The sequence below is a fragment of the Alexandromys fortis genome, unplaced genomic scaffold, assembly GCF_014885135.2.
Source record: "Alexandromys fortis isolate MF-2015 unplaced genomic scaffold, M_Fortis_MF-2015_v1.1 scaffold_89, whole genome shotgun sequence".
NCBI classification, from domain to species: domain Eukaryota; kingdom Metazoa; phylum Chordata; class Mammalia; order Rodentia; family Cricetidae; genus Alexandromys; species Alexandromys fortis.
In genome coordinates, this window is record NW_026067973.1 from 5235248 (window position 1) to 5249737 (window position 14490).

General features: G+C 47.3%; 1 protein-coding gene across 1 annotated transcript in view; it reads left to right on the forward strand.

Annotated features, from left to right (window-relative positions):
* Positions 1-2559: 2559 nt before the first annotated feature.
* Positions 2560-14490, forward strand: part of Drd2 (dopamine receptor D2) — a 62018-nt gene continuing 50087 nt past the window's right edge. Inside the window, exon 1 of the mRNA XM_050156269.1 lies at positions 2560-2637. The gene's annotated coding sequence lies outside the window, so the exon portion shown is untranslated. The remainder of the gene's footprint in view (positions 2638-14490) is intronic.

Sequence of the window (14490 nt, forward strand, 5' to 3'; positions counted from 1 at the left end):
TGAAATTTCTCTCTCACGCTGCCTTCCATAGTCTTGCTTTTCATTGTGCAAAAACATCTGTCACAATCATTCTGCTGCTGTCTCAAACTTCTGTTTTCACAAATCCAAAGAATTCTTGTGAGTTCCAGGGAGCCAAATTAAAGGATCCACTTTAAACAGGTCAGATACACCCCTCTCGATTCCCTGGTCCTAAATTTTTTTCCTAAACTTAACTTTGTCCTCTGTTTGTCAATACCTTAAACAGGTATAAGAGACACCAGACATTTCCATACCACAAACACCAGACAGGAACAAAGAAATCAGCTACCCCAGCATGTGACCAGTACCCAGCTTTCTCAGGTCCACCCCCCAAGATGACACTCACAAATAAGCAAGAAGCAGTCTTGAGAATCTGCTGCCCCAATTCCTTTAACCTATTGTGCCTAACCTTCTGCCTTTTTATTACAAAAAAGAGATGGGAATGTAAGGGTCTGTCCTGTCCCTTTAAGAGACAAGCCACTCCTACTCCCTCCCCCATCTGCTGAGGCAAGCTGATCTTCAGCTTTCAGCCTGAGTACCTTCTCTCTCTCTCTCTCTCTCTCTCTCTCTCTCTCTCTCTCTCTCTCTCTCTTAGAGGCAGCTTCTGTCTCTCCCTTCTTCCAACTTCTCTCCTTCCTCCCCTGTCTCTCTCTCTGTCCTTTTTGTTCTTCTCCCTTCTCCCTTTCCCTTTCATAACCCACTAAATAAATATCCAACTTTACTCTGCATGGAGTACCTATCCATCTAGGTCTCTCACCCGCCATGAAGCTTCCTGCCTGGGATATGGCTACCTTCATGGCCCACCATGGTCTTGGGACCTGCTGCCTGCTGCTGCTCGGGGACCTGTGGTGTAGTCTCATGGCCCACTGCCCACTGCTGCCACTTGGGACCTGCAGCTTTTTATTTAAACCATTACACTAACACTTCCCTACCAAGCTTAAAGAAGATCAGAGAACAGGCTAAATCCATAGCATAATGAACAGGGGCAGAAGAGAATACATCATGTTCACTCACAGTTTCCTCTCCTCTGTCTTCATCGATAGCCATATATAGCAGACAGGGCCGTGGACAGGCAACATTGCATTTCCTCATGGTTTCCCCTCCTTGAAATGCCTCCATACAAGGTCACATCTAAGGAAAATGTGCCATGTCTCAGGAGGTAGAGACTGTTCCTCTGCTCAGTCCCCATGGGGTTTGGAAGGGCACACCTTCTCTCTGGACTACAGTTCTCCCCTTGCAAACCAAACAGGGATAAGTTGCATACCAAGGTCTTTTTCCAATCCCAGTTTTCTGGATTGTGTGAGTCAATGGAAGAACTCTCTGTTTTGTAGCTAAGTGTAGGGCCAACTTTCTGCTACATGCAGACAGTCCTCTGTGCTGTTGTTGGAATTCTGCGCCACCTTCTCCTCGGGGACTTGCACGGCCCTTGAATTCTCATTTTCTCTTGAGTTCTCCATGTTGGTGTCCCACAGCACCTGGTTAAGCCCAAGTATTTTCATGGAATTCTCTACTCTGGTGAATTGATCCCACGTGAGAATAGGGACCTGGCTTTCTTCTAAATCTGACACAGAGGCCAATGGAAGCAGGACAGACAGCACCAGCTGCATGAAAAAGATGCGAAAGAGAGGGGAAGGAAAGGGCAGTAGGTTCCCTGGGTGGGAAATGACCCTGGGAAGGGCCGAAGACGACCGTGTGTCTTCCCCTCCTCCTCCTGCTGTTCTGGACATGCACCTCGGTGCAGAGACAAGGATGAACGGGAACACCCAGGGACTTCTTTCTTTATAGTTTCTGTCTTAAATCAGCTCTGCCTAGGTTTTCCTCTGGGAAAACAGAAACAGGACCAACCGTTATGATTTTTTAGACCTAAGGTCTGTACACAGACCCTGGACGACCTTCCAGAATCTGTTTCTCCTTCAAAGACTTGATGTACCACCGGTAGTGCCTCGCCCAGCTCTTGGCTCCGGCTCCTTAAAGGAGGAGTAGGGGGCAACTGGCCGGTGTTGCGAATGCTGTGCCAGAATAGGTTTAGATGGATAGGTATTACTTGATGACTGTAGGGGGACTCTAATGGGCAGTCCAGAGCGCAGGCTGTCCTCTACCCAAAGCCATGGATGAATGCGCTGTCTCAGTTCTCTTCGGTTCCTTCCCCAGGCCCGACAGTGTAGAGATTGCACTCGGGCCCTGGGTGGGTGAGGCCTGTCTCATGGGCGGGGCTCCAGGATCCTCGTGGCCAGGGCGGCCCCGCCCCCTCCTCCCGCGCTCGCAGCGCTCTGGCTCCCTGGAGCTGTCCAGTCTCAGTGCCAGAGCTGGTCGCCCCTCGTGCATAGTGCCACCAGCCCGCCTCCGCTCCTGGTCCCCCGCGCTGCGCTCCCACCCTCCCGCCCTGCTCCACCCTGCCCCGCCGCGGCCCGTCCACTGTTCCCCGCGGGCCCGAGCCGGCCGAGCGGCTGCCCGCCGGGGATCTGAACGGCGCGGCGGGGCCGGGAGCTGAGGGACCCGCGGAGGGGACCGGCGGCCCCGGACGGCTGCCGGAGGGGCGGCCGTGCGTGGATGCGGCGGGAGCCGGAAGCGTCGAGCAGCCGGTGCCGTCTCTGCCCCCGGGCGCCCTATGGCTTGAAGGTAAGCACCTGAAGGATGGAGCGACAAACCGCCCATGGCCTCTGCAAGGATTGTAAGGAGAGGAGAGGCAGAGACCAGAGCTGAGCGGCCGGGAACAGAAGTTTGTCAGACCACTCTAGCGCCGCTTGTCCCGGAGCACCCTTTCCTCTGAGTCTCTGTCGGGCAGATTGCTCCCCAGGCATTGGGACCTCGGCGGATGCCACCCACTTCTCCTTCCTCCTTGGCGTCCTTTGCTCTACCTGGCTGGGAGTCCTTATCCCTTAGCTGCAGCTTCGGAGGGTGGCTGATCCCCAAGGGTTTTGGTAGGACACTGTCCTCCGTAGGACCCCAGGCCCCGCATCAGAGTTTCCCAACACCCTAAAGGAAGAAGGGCTTTTTGGACGTCTCTGTTATTGGTGCAACCTGAGACTTTTGAAAGGGCAAAAGCCAAGGATGATGGAGAGGTGACTTCCAAGAGCAGTCTTCCAGATGTAGGCGTTCCGCTGTCCTTGGTGCTGAATCTCTGCTCTCTGTTCATTTCTCTGGTACCCAATCCGGAAGAAAGCCCGGGATTTCAGACCCCTTTCCCCCAGGGAGTGCAGGTGACAGTGGGGGCGGGGGACAGTGGCACAGGGTGAGTGTCCAGCTCTAGAATGGATCAAGAGCCCCGCTAGGTCCCCATGTGGAGATGAGGAACTTCTTCTCTAAATGTCAAGCAGAACACTTCCCCATCCATCCGTTTTGGCAGCGGGCAGCCTGTGACGTTCCTCTTGAGGAGCAAAGGTAAGAGAGCGCGTTGCCATCTACACAACAGGCTTTGCCATGGACACAAGGCACAGCACTGCAGCTCCCTGGGGATAGGCTCTTGTTCTCAGTCACAGGGAAGCTGCCTGAGCAACTCATCCTTTCCTAACTGGGTGTCCTGCTACTTTCTGTTCTGGGGCTCCTGAGGTTGGATGAGGCGCTAGCCAGTTTGTGGACTCCCTCTCTAGGTCCTTCTGCACATACAAGCCGTTTACAGCTTCTGATCAGGCTACAAACCTTTTAGGCTAATCCTTGCTCCTCTCCTGGGGAACTAGATGTTCAGCGTTGCCCCCCACCCCTGCTTCAGATGCAAATACTGTGTTTATACCTGATTCATCCTGCCGCATTAGGGCCACTTGAGCAAGCTTTCTTTTCATCTTTCCCATGTGCCACTGTTTGATGAGGGTGTCCAGAGAGCGGCCTAAGTGAATCCAACCTACTTCAAGAGAATCAGGAAGCTGATTTGCTGGGTCTCAGCTTTGGGCTTTGCTGTTTCATATTCACAAATGCACTACAAATTTGTTTTCTGAGAGCTTTGATAATATCTCTGAGCTCAGATGTGGAACAGGGAAGAGATTTGAGAGGGCAAGAGCCAGAAATACGTAGGGACCTCCGAGCTGTGATCTTCTTGCTTGTTAGTGGAGCCAGGGATTAATCACAGGGTCCTATGTACACTAAGCAATGGTCCTGCTATTGAGCTACATCCCCAGCATTTCTCAGTTTTGGTCGGCTAAAGAATAATCTGATTCCATTAACTGTCCTTGCCTGGAACACAAAGATTCTGATCTGCTGTAGAGGTCCTAGGCAGCATTTCCCTGAGGGATTGCAAAGAAGAACTTTGCATCTGAATCATCTAGGAAGATGGTTAAAAATGCATGTTTTTGCTTTTTTTCCAAATAAGATCCTGAATTAAAATCTAAAGCCAAGGCCCATGAAGTTATGTTTTAACAGGGATCTGGGTGTGTGTGTGTGTGTGTGTGTGTGTGTGTGTGTGTGTGCCCATGTGTCCATGCATGCTTCGGGGTAGTCACCTCTCATGAAAGCTCAGACTTCTAAGAGAGTCTGTGTGGACAATTTTAATAGATACAAATTATACATTAAAAATTATCTCTCATTTATCCCACTCTATCCTAAAGTTCATGTTAAATTCTTCAAACATGGGCCTGGGGGTGGAAAAACCATCTACCTAATTCAGTCTCTTTGCTGGCAGCAAAGGTGCAATCCAATTTCCTATTCTCCAGGCTTTGATTTTTTTCAAATGGTTCTTTTTTCCTTCCTAAGAGTCACCAATATAGGGGCAGATGGCCCCATGTAAATATTATCTTTCTCTGGAGGCCAATCTAATGTGTGCCTCCTACTTTTTCCCTCTTGTGAGTGATGGTCTTTGCTGCTAGCACAACTGCTCTTGAAATGCCAAGGTGTGATTAGTTCTGCCCAGTAGCACGTCACTTCCCAAGGCTGGTAGCCACTCATGCTCTCTTGGCAGTGACTCCTTAACGCCACTGATTTGAGTCTTTGTTCCAGAAACTGGAAGGTTTGTGGGGATGAATCAGCCATCAGTCTTCTACCTTCCGAGCTGGATTATTTCTGTTTATAACATGCAAATGTAATCTTGAGAATAATTTAGAGAAGCCTCAACACGAGAGAAACTCATTGGCTTCTCTTCTGATACCAGGGAAAGTGGAGGGGAGCTTAGAGTCTCATAAAAAAAAAAAAGACTGCTTTAAATATTCCCAGGATCAATCTGCTGAGGCCAAATGGGTCTCATGTCACTGTTCTCTGAGAAACAAGGACAAAGGGGGGGGGGGAAGACACATGGACTTTGCCTGGAGAGAGCTGTCTCCATCTCCCCTATTACTGAAAGCTGCACTGTGATAATAAGAAGTGTGACTGTGAAAGTCACACCACGTCTCTGTGTGTGTGTGTGCATGTGTGTAAGCATTCATGCACGCATGAGCCCGTGGGATGAGTATGACATATAATCAGGCTTCCTTGAGCCAACCCCCCCCCCCCCGGTCTGAAGACTCATCCTTTCTGATCTTCTGTTCCCTCTTTCCTTTGGGGTCAACAGCTACAAAACTAGAGCAAAAAGATGTTTTTTCACCTTCGCAGGTTATGGAGGATCCAAGCTGAGATTCTTTTGAAGCCACTTTGGCAGAACCTCCCAGAATCCGGTTGCTATCAGACATTCACTCCTTCATAAGGTTTTAGGTCTTGGAGAAAACTCAGAATATGGCCCAGTCATTCATATTTCTCTCAGATAACATTTATAGAACTTTAGAACCTTAGATTCTTTGGGCTCCTTGGAGGTCATCCTGAATGATCTTGTAGCCAAACAGGGCAAGTGTACCCCAGTACGGAACTTCCCTCCTATTACTCTCTCCCAAAAAAGTGGCGTCACGTTTTTAGCTCCTGGACTCTCTGGTTTGACTTATTGACCAAACATTCCAATCTTACTGGGTGTTCTGCCTAGCAAGGACCTTCTGGGTACACTGGAAATGTATGAAAGCCACAGACACTAGAAAGGAAATAACTTGGCTTAGCTCCTCATCAGAAACCCTCCTCTGCATCTCTGTGTGTTGCCACTTAGTTAACTGCTAAGTAAGTGTATCATGTTCCCTCCCTTTTATCCACAAAAGGTATCTTATGGCCCTGGGAAGATGCCACGGTTTGCCTTTGGGCATATGCATCCCCCCAGATTTCCATGATAATTTATAGAGAGACTGGGGTTGTGGAAGCTGTTTACTCACCAAGTCTGGGTTGTAGACTGATGTTATCGCTGTACTTTTTAATACCTCGAAGAATGCTGGAGTCCAGTGTGATTATTCCCTGCCTTTCACTTCTCCCCATCACCGGTGTAATTTATTTTTTTTTTCTTACTTAAAAGACACAATAGAGTCATATTATCTAAACTCATAGGCTTGGTAAATAGCTTGTCAGTGTGTTAGAATGTAGGAGAAATAAAGCTATAAGACACCGACACTCAGTTTGCAGAGGAGTCCAGAGAAAGGAGAGACACTTGCCTGCTGGATAACAGGTTTTGCTTCATTTTGTCCCTTTCGCCTTAACCCGACAAATGGGTTAAATCGACACCCTTGGCAGACATGCTGCTCCTGGGAGAGCATATTTCATTCTTTCCCTAGGAGACACAGAGATGGCCTTCTTCGGAGGAGCCAAGGCTCTTGTTGGCTCCATTGTACAGGGAGGAGCCAGAGATGAGTCACCGGGGCATAGGGACTCCCAGAACTCCCCTAGGTAGAAGAGGCTATATTGCTGCATTGCCCCAAACTCAGTGACCTGGAGGTTGACTGGAGACTATGGGGCAGTGTGTGTGTGTGTGTGTGTGTGTGTGTGTGTGTGTGTGAAGGTGGGAGCAGAGGAGAACTGCTTGTGGGGGCTCTCAGAATAGGCTGGCATAAGAGTACACTGAATGCAGGCATCGATTTCATGCTGTGTGGGCAATGTTGCTGTAACCTTAGGGTACCTTCAAAGGACTTCCACTTTTCCAAGGAGGTGAAGAGGGAAGTCTGCTGTCTGCCCAAGTAAGAAGAGAAGGGAGGACCTCTGACTTCCCCTGGAATGATGTCAGCTTGTTCCCACGGAGAGGCTTTAGCCTCCAGTGGCTCAAGGCACTGCCTATCAGCACAGAACTGCAGCTGTGGCCCCAGGGACTCTCCACTGTAGATGTCTGGAGGACAAAATGAGTCCTGGGGTCCCGTCTATTCATCTCTGAGCTCCTTCAGGACGTGCCTGCCCCGCTTGTTCCTGCCTCTGCCTTGTTGTTATTATTTGGGTCTAAAGTGGCTCAGCAGGGGAAAGGCATTAGAAATGAAATTATTTCTGTTGCATACTGTATAATTGCCTCAGTTCCTTCCTGCTACCCCAGGCAGCAGCATCACGAGCAGTTCCCTGGGAACCCTTGGTCTGGGAAAGAGCCTCCTCACTCACAACTTTCCTTCAAATGGTTGCTTATAACAAGTGGGCCTGCTCACCAGCAACCCTCCCTCCACTTCTGGCCTCATCATCACAGCATCCAAAACTCAGCCCTCACTTGCCGAGGGTAGGGCATTGTGCTCAACACTGGACAGGTGTTTTCCATTTCAACTCGCTATCTCATCAGAGCTCTAGAAATGATCCTCGTTATCCCTCTTTGGCAGAGAAATATGCACGTCCTTAGAGAAATAAGTGGCTCGAACAAGGTCACACAGCAAAGGTGTGGGGTGGAGATTTAAAGCCAGGCGGTGTGATGGTTAAATAATAGACCTTGCTGACTTACGTAAGTGGCATAAATAATGAGAAAGGGAGAAGAATGGGGATGGGGATAAGTCTTCTATTTCTTTCATGTATGGGGAGGTGGGGAGAGGGAAAGAGAAATGTGTGTTTGTTCATGTGCTCTTGCACTCATGTGCAGAGACTGGAGGAGGATGTAGGTGCTCTACTTAATCACCTTCTGCCTGATTCCCTCAAAACAGGGTCTCTCACAGAAACTGGAGCTTGCCTTTTTCAGCTAGACTGGCTGGTTCCTCCTCCATTCCTCCTCCTGTGCTGGGGTTATTGGTGTGCATGGATATGACTGGATTTTATGTGGGCCCTGGAGATGTAAACTCAGGTCCCGATGCTTGCACAGCAAATGCTCTTAACTACTGAGCCATCTCTTCAGTCTGGATAAGTCTTCTTTAATAAATGAAGTGCTCATAGATTTTGGAAATGTTGCCAGGGAAGGAGAAGATGCACGGAATTACCCTGTGGCGTTCTTAAATTTGGGACCAGCTAAGAAGTATTGCTCCGTCCCGGCTCTGAGCTCCTTTGGATGCAATGCACCAGGAACATACCTCAGTGAGCAACCAGGAGGCAGGGATAGAATGGAGGCAGAACTGCCTTCCAAGCCTTTCACATTGGAGCGGGGAGCAAGGGATGAGGAGTGGATAGGGCATCTCTCAAGCTGAACTGAAGCTTGGTGATGTGGCCTTCTTTTCCACATCTGAGTGACTCAGTCTGTCTAAGGAATGAAAAACAAACTCCTGTCAATATTCATATCTGCTTGTTGATTTTTTATAATAGACACCTGGATTGAATAGTCACTGGTCTCCCGGACTCAAAAGATAAATAGATAGGACTAAATAGATAGGCATGGGTGGTCCAACCGATAGAAGGACACTCCTGAGAGCCTTTCAGGACTAGATGATTGCTGCTTTTCTGGTTGGCAGAGACAGGAGAGGTCTGGATTATAATTGATTAGAGTGTCTAACCTGCTCGTGAGTCTCTCCAGGTCCAAAATAAGAGAGCCAATATGCTTCCTAACACATCCAAATTGCCCCAGAATTCAGAAGCACCAAAGACTCTATTAAACTGAGAGAAAAATGATATTTACCTAGAAAGATGCTAGGTTTCTGGCTTTTGAATCTCATCGGGTGGTTTATGGATGTTGTTTACCGGCAAGCTCCTGATTTAACCCCTTAAAACAGCTTAGGGTAGCAGGTAAGCCTATGGACTCTGACCTCAGAGGCGTCGAGTGGAGTTTAACATTGATACTTTTTTTGCTGTGTGATTGGAGGCAGACTGATTAATATCTATTATCCTGGGTTTCTATATGGTTGGATGTCAATGCTAATACTGCTTGGTGATAATGACCAAAGGTAACAGACAGAATGAGGCATTGAAAATGCTTTTATTTATTTATTCTTTTGAATTTTTGAAAATCGAAAATTGACGTTTGGTTTAGCAATCTCTGGGTGCTCACTGTGGGGACTGATACTGCTAACTACCTTCCCCCCAATTCACAAGCTGATTTTACATCTCAGAAATGACATTCCTAAGACTTCCACAGAATTCAAGCCTACACTTCGTTCTTATGCTCTGCATTTATCATTACCAAAATTATTTGGCTGGCACTTGGGACTCACTCCAAGGGAGAGGGTTTTGAGCTACTTGTTACCCCTCTGAGTTAGGCACTGCCGAGTTCCATACCACCCCACACAAGCCAGGAGGAAGTGTCAACTTTCCTTGTCATGGCTTTACGTGGCCTCACCACCCCCAACTGCCCCAAGTCCTTTACCTGCTACTTTGTGGTTGATCCTTCCTGACTGGCCGAGATGTGTGGTGCAGTAAGCAGTCTGAGAAAGGTCACTTTTGATTTAAGATAAGAGAGAAGGGCTGAAGAGACGCTCAGTGGGTGAGTGCTCGCTGAGAAGGCAGGAGGATCTGAGTTTGAATTCTAAAGCTCGTGTAAAAAACTGGTGCTTTTATAATCCCATCAGCATGGCGTGGGCACCGACAGGAGTATGGCTCAGATTTTCTGGACTCCAGCCTGTATTCGGTAAGAAATTCCATCTCCAGGGAATAAGGCAGAGTACAGCAGAGCAAGAGCCTCTCCCCACCATATCTTCTCTGGCCTCTGTACCTGCACACATGAACATACATACCAGCAATATACAACACACACACACACACACAACCCGAACAGCAACAAAAACAGTCTCACCCCCCCCCCCAATAGAAATCCAACCCATATACTTTGCATCTTCTGGGGATGTTAGTAACAGAAAAAATGCCACTCATGTATTGGATGAAGCACAGTCCTGCCTGAGAAAGAAGTGTCATTTAATAGCCTCTGGTGGCGATGCTTTCCAATTCAGAAACCAACTTATCCTCTCAGGCCTTTTCATTCGTCTACGAATCTTTCTGTGGGAAGGACTCTTGTATGTGATGTAGTTATGGGCTGATTACATGTGCTTGCTTCTCAGGGATGGGAAGAGATTTTAGAGGGTATGGTGCAGATTCTGTTCCCCAGTCAACATCCTCAGTTGTTCCTCTTTTAGATTCTGAGCATCTTCAGATCTTTCATTTCATTTACAGCAGGTCCAACAAGAGAAGTATTGATAAGCAGAGAATAGCATTCAGGGCCTAAGAAAATGATACAAGGAACTCCAAGGTGGATCCAAGCTTTGATACAGAGATTTTCTTTAGTGATGTATTTAGCCAGATGCCTGATATGACTCTGGGTAGGAGATAACACGTCTCTGGTCAGTGTTCTCTAGGTAGCTGGGGAAACTGGTAATGTCAGTGGACCAACCTAGGCCTCCAAACATCCTGGCGGCTTCCTTAGGTACAATCCATGGTAACCAATGTTTTGGGTGGCCCTTGGAATTTCCACCTCCTGGCATTCATGTTCTTGTGAGATCAGTACATCCATGAGCAGGGAACACCGGTGAGCCAACAGGAGAAGGCCTAATGGAGAGAATGTGACTTCTAAAGAAAAATTCAAAAAGGATCCCAGCTTCTACCCAGTTCTTTCTTGGATAGCTTTTCTGGGGAGAACTAAAAAATGTCAAAAGGATACACCAGGAACCCTCTGGAAAGATCTATCTAGATGGCAAGACACTAAAGTTTCAGCCATGAGGTGAACTGTCTTAGAAGAAGGTCTTCCCTCTCCAAATGAGCTTTGAAGTGACAATAGCAAATGTTGTAACCAGAACCTTTGGAAGGGCAGCCAATGCTCTTGACCTCTGAGTTGTCTCTCCAGCCCCACCAGAACCTTTGGAAAGACTGAGCCAGAGCCTCCTAACTGAACAGTCTACATTCCTGACTGTAGAGCACAATTAATAAAAACCCAGAGATGGAAATTGGGATTCAACCTGAAGGTCAGAAAACAAAACAGCCAGCCACTGGCTCTTACCTCTACCTCAGGCCAAAATGGCGCTCTTGCCTCCTGGAATCTCAGAATGAGATTGTGTGTGAGAGCTGTCTCCTCCTGTTTTATATTCCTCTCTAGTGCTGGGATTAAAGGTGTGCACTACTACTGCCTGGTTTCTATGGCAAACTAGTGTGGCTACTGGGATTAAAGGTGTGTGTCACCACTGCCTGGTCTGTAAGGCTGATCAGCACAGCCATTTTACTTTCTGAACTTCAGGCAACTTTTATTTATTAAAATACAAATGAAATATCACCGCATTATTTAGAATCTACAAGGCAATGTATTTATTATTCTAACCTGCTAAGCTCTGGGACAATTGGTTACACAACAACAGATAACAGATACACAGTGAGAAATTATTCTCTATGGCTATGCCAGGTTGTCTTCTGAAATGGCATGGGGTCTATCACTGCCTGCTGCATAAAAATGGCCTGACCTTTATAAGCTTCCCCAGTGGTCCCTCTGCTTGTGTTAGTCTAATGATTGGAAGCTTGCGTTTTGTACACCATGGCCACAAATTCCCCTCCACCATCATCTCTTCAGACCTACTTTGGTTTTTAGGTTCTCTCTTCCTGAATCCCTTTTCTCTGGGTATCCTCTGCTATGGTAGCCATGTGACATGAATTTTGTTTTTTTTTTTATTCTCTCATCTAACTCGCATTATTAAACACCTCCTGTGTTGCAAATACATTCACGACCATAGCAAAGAAAGATCTCTGCCTTCCTGGAATTTATATTCTACTGGTAGGAGACAAATGGTAAACTATAAAAAGGGTGAATTACTGAGTATGTCAGACGGTAACACATGCCAAGGAACAGTGAGATCAGATGAGGATTAGAGTGATCTGGAGGGCAGAGGTGCAGAGCCAGAGATAGCTTTGTAGTAATAGATAAGATATGCAGGATGGATGGACTCTGTGGAGAGGAAGACACTTGGGGAAAGGGGTTAGAGGATGCGGAAGTGAGCTGTTCAGACGTCGAGGGAAAGGCAGACATTCCAGACAGTGGAATCATCCAGTCTGTTGCTCACTTTCAAGCATTTAAAATAATTGTCTTATTCCCCGTGAAACAATCGTGATGAGACTCTGGATTTTGGAATCCTCTTTTAATTTTCAGAGCCCATCAGGCAGTAATAAACTCTTTCATCTGAGAAGCACTTTCATGTGTACTGTCCCCGCAGCTCCTCACAGAAACCCATCGAGATAGTCGTTACGACCTGTTGTGCAGACTGACTCAGAGAGGTGAAGTGAAACTCTCTCAGGGTCACTAGTCACTGCCTCATGAAGTCTTGTACTCTTGTGTTTGCTGTACTGAGACAGAGCCAGACACCCGGGATGCTCAACCAAAGCTCTGCCGCCTAGCTACAACCCCAGTCCTCATAGTCCTGGCTAGTATTGACGCTTTGCTTTTTTACAATCGTGTGTGTGTGTGTGGTGTATGCATGTGGGTGCATATGTGTGTGTCAGGGCTCTCACTCCTCTGTGTATATGTGGAGATCACTGTGTCAGTGGTCACAGTCTCCTGTCTTACTCTATTGCTCTTCACCTTATTTTTCCGAGATGAAGTGTCCCTAGAACTCACTGTTTCAGTTATACTGGCTAGACAGCCGGCTCTGGGGGTGTTCACCTGTCTCGCCCACCCACTCCGACACTGGGGTTACAGATGTGCGTTGTCATGTCTGGCTTTCATGTAGATGCTGGAAATCTGAACTCAGGTTCTCATGCTTGCAGAGCAAGCGGTTTCCCCACTGAACTGTCTTCCTGGATCATAATGTTCGTGTTTTAATTATCCATTTCTTATCTCCCCCCATTAGACTATGAGGGTTTTGAAGTGGAGAATCTGTCTCATGCATCTTTGGAAATGGCTATACCCGAAAGTGATGCTAAGCGCTTGGTGGACACTTAAATTGTGGAGTGGGTGAGCGATGGGTCAAATGAGTGACGCTCCTTCCTGACAGATACCCACTCTCTGCTCACTTGAAGCTCAACAAGAGTCTGGCGGTGTGTGCAGTGTTCTCCATGTTAGTGGGTCAACAAGACGCCTCACACTCCTTTGCCTTCAACCAACACTAGCTAGCTGCCATAGCTGTGTGGCAGTTTGGCTGAAAAATTTTCGTAGTTGCTATAGCCTGTGGGAAGGGAAGATACCGCATCATTTAGACACTCATGCCAAGATAAAGGTACCAAGAAGCAAGGAAACCCAGACAGATGTATTGGTGCAGGTCAGATGGGAGCCCCAGACACTCAGGGTGGAGGTGGATTTGGAGTTTGTTTGTAGTGCTCTTGGAAGATCCTGTGTTCTGAAGCTGGGACTTATAGTTTGGCAAGGTGAGTTAGTTCTCAGTTTGCGAGAGCATCATTTAATTTAAGACTCTTCAGAAACGCTAAATCTTGTAGGTCAGTTTCCCAAAAGTATTTCTTAAAATGGTATGTCATGATGGGGAGATGGCTCAAGCAGTCAAGTGCTTGCCATTCATGCAGAAGGACCTCAGTTAGGATTCCCAGCACCCTTGGGGAAAACCAGGCATGGTGGGGCACATCTAATTACAATCACAGAGACAGTGATCCGTAGAGCTAGCAGCTAATCTAGTTGAGTCAGCAAACTTCAGGTTCAGTGAGACACCAACTCAAAAGAGTAAGATAGAGAGCTGATATAAAAAGACATCTGATGTCAACCTCTGGCCTCTACACATGCATGGGCACGCACACACACACACACACACACAAACACACAAGTAGAATAGGCCATCTAATTGTTTATCAGTATTACAAAGCATTGCAAACTAGCTCAAAATATGAACTTGGAAGCCAGAGTGATAGGGTCTCCTCTCAGTTCTTTTTTCTTTCTTTCTCAGTCATTAGTGGGTTGTGAGATGTTGCTCAAGTTACTCTCACCTTCTTGAGACTCAGACTTTTCTGTTTTCTTATAAAATGATGGTGGCACTTACTTGATGGGATTTTGTGCCAAGTCAATGAACTGTGCATATCAACTGTTTGTCTTGGCACATGATGTACGGCATTTCCTGGGGTCTAAAGAGATGACTCTGATTAAGAGGACTTGCTGCTCTGGCAGAGAAAACCAGGTTTGGCCCAGCACTCCCATTAGGCAGTTTACTGCCAGCTGTAGCTCTGCTTCCAGGGATCAGACATCCTCTTCAGGCCTCTTTACATACCTGTACTCTGCTCACAAGGTACACATGAACTCATGCAGACACACACACATATACACATAAAACAAGCAAATAAACTATTTAAATAACATTTATAGGTATTAGTCTTAGAATTATCAGGGAGCATGGGGATGTCTGCAGGACTCTTCCTTCTCAATGCTCAGCATTTTTTCTTCTCTTCTGGGGAGAAGAAAAACATCGTTGCAGA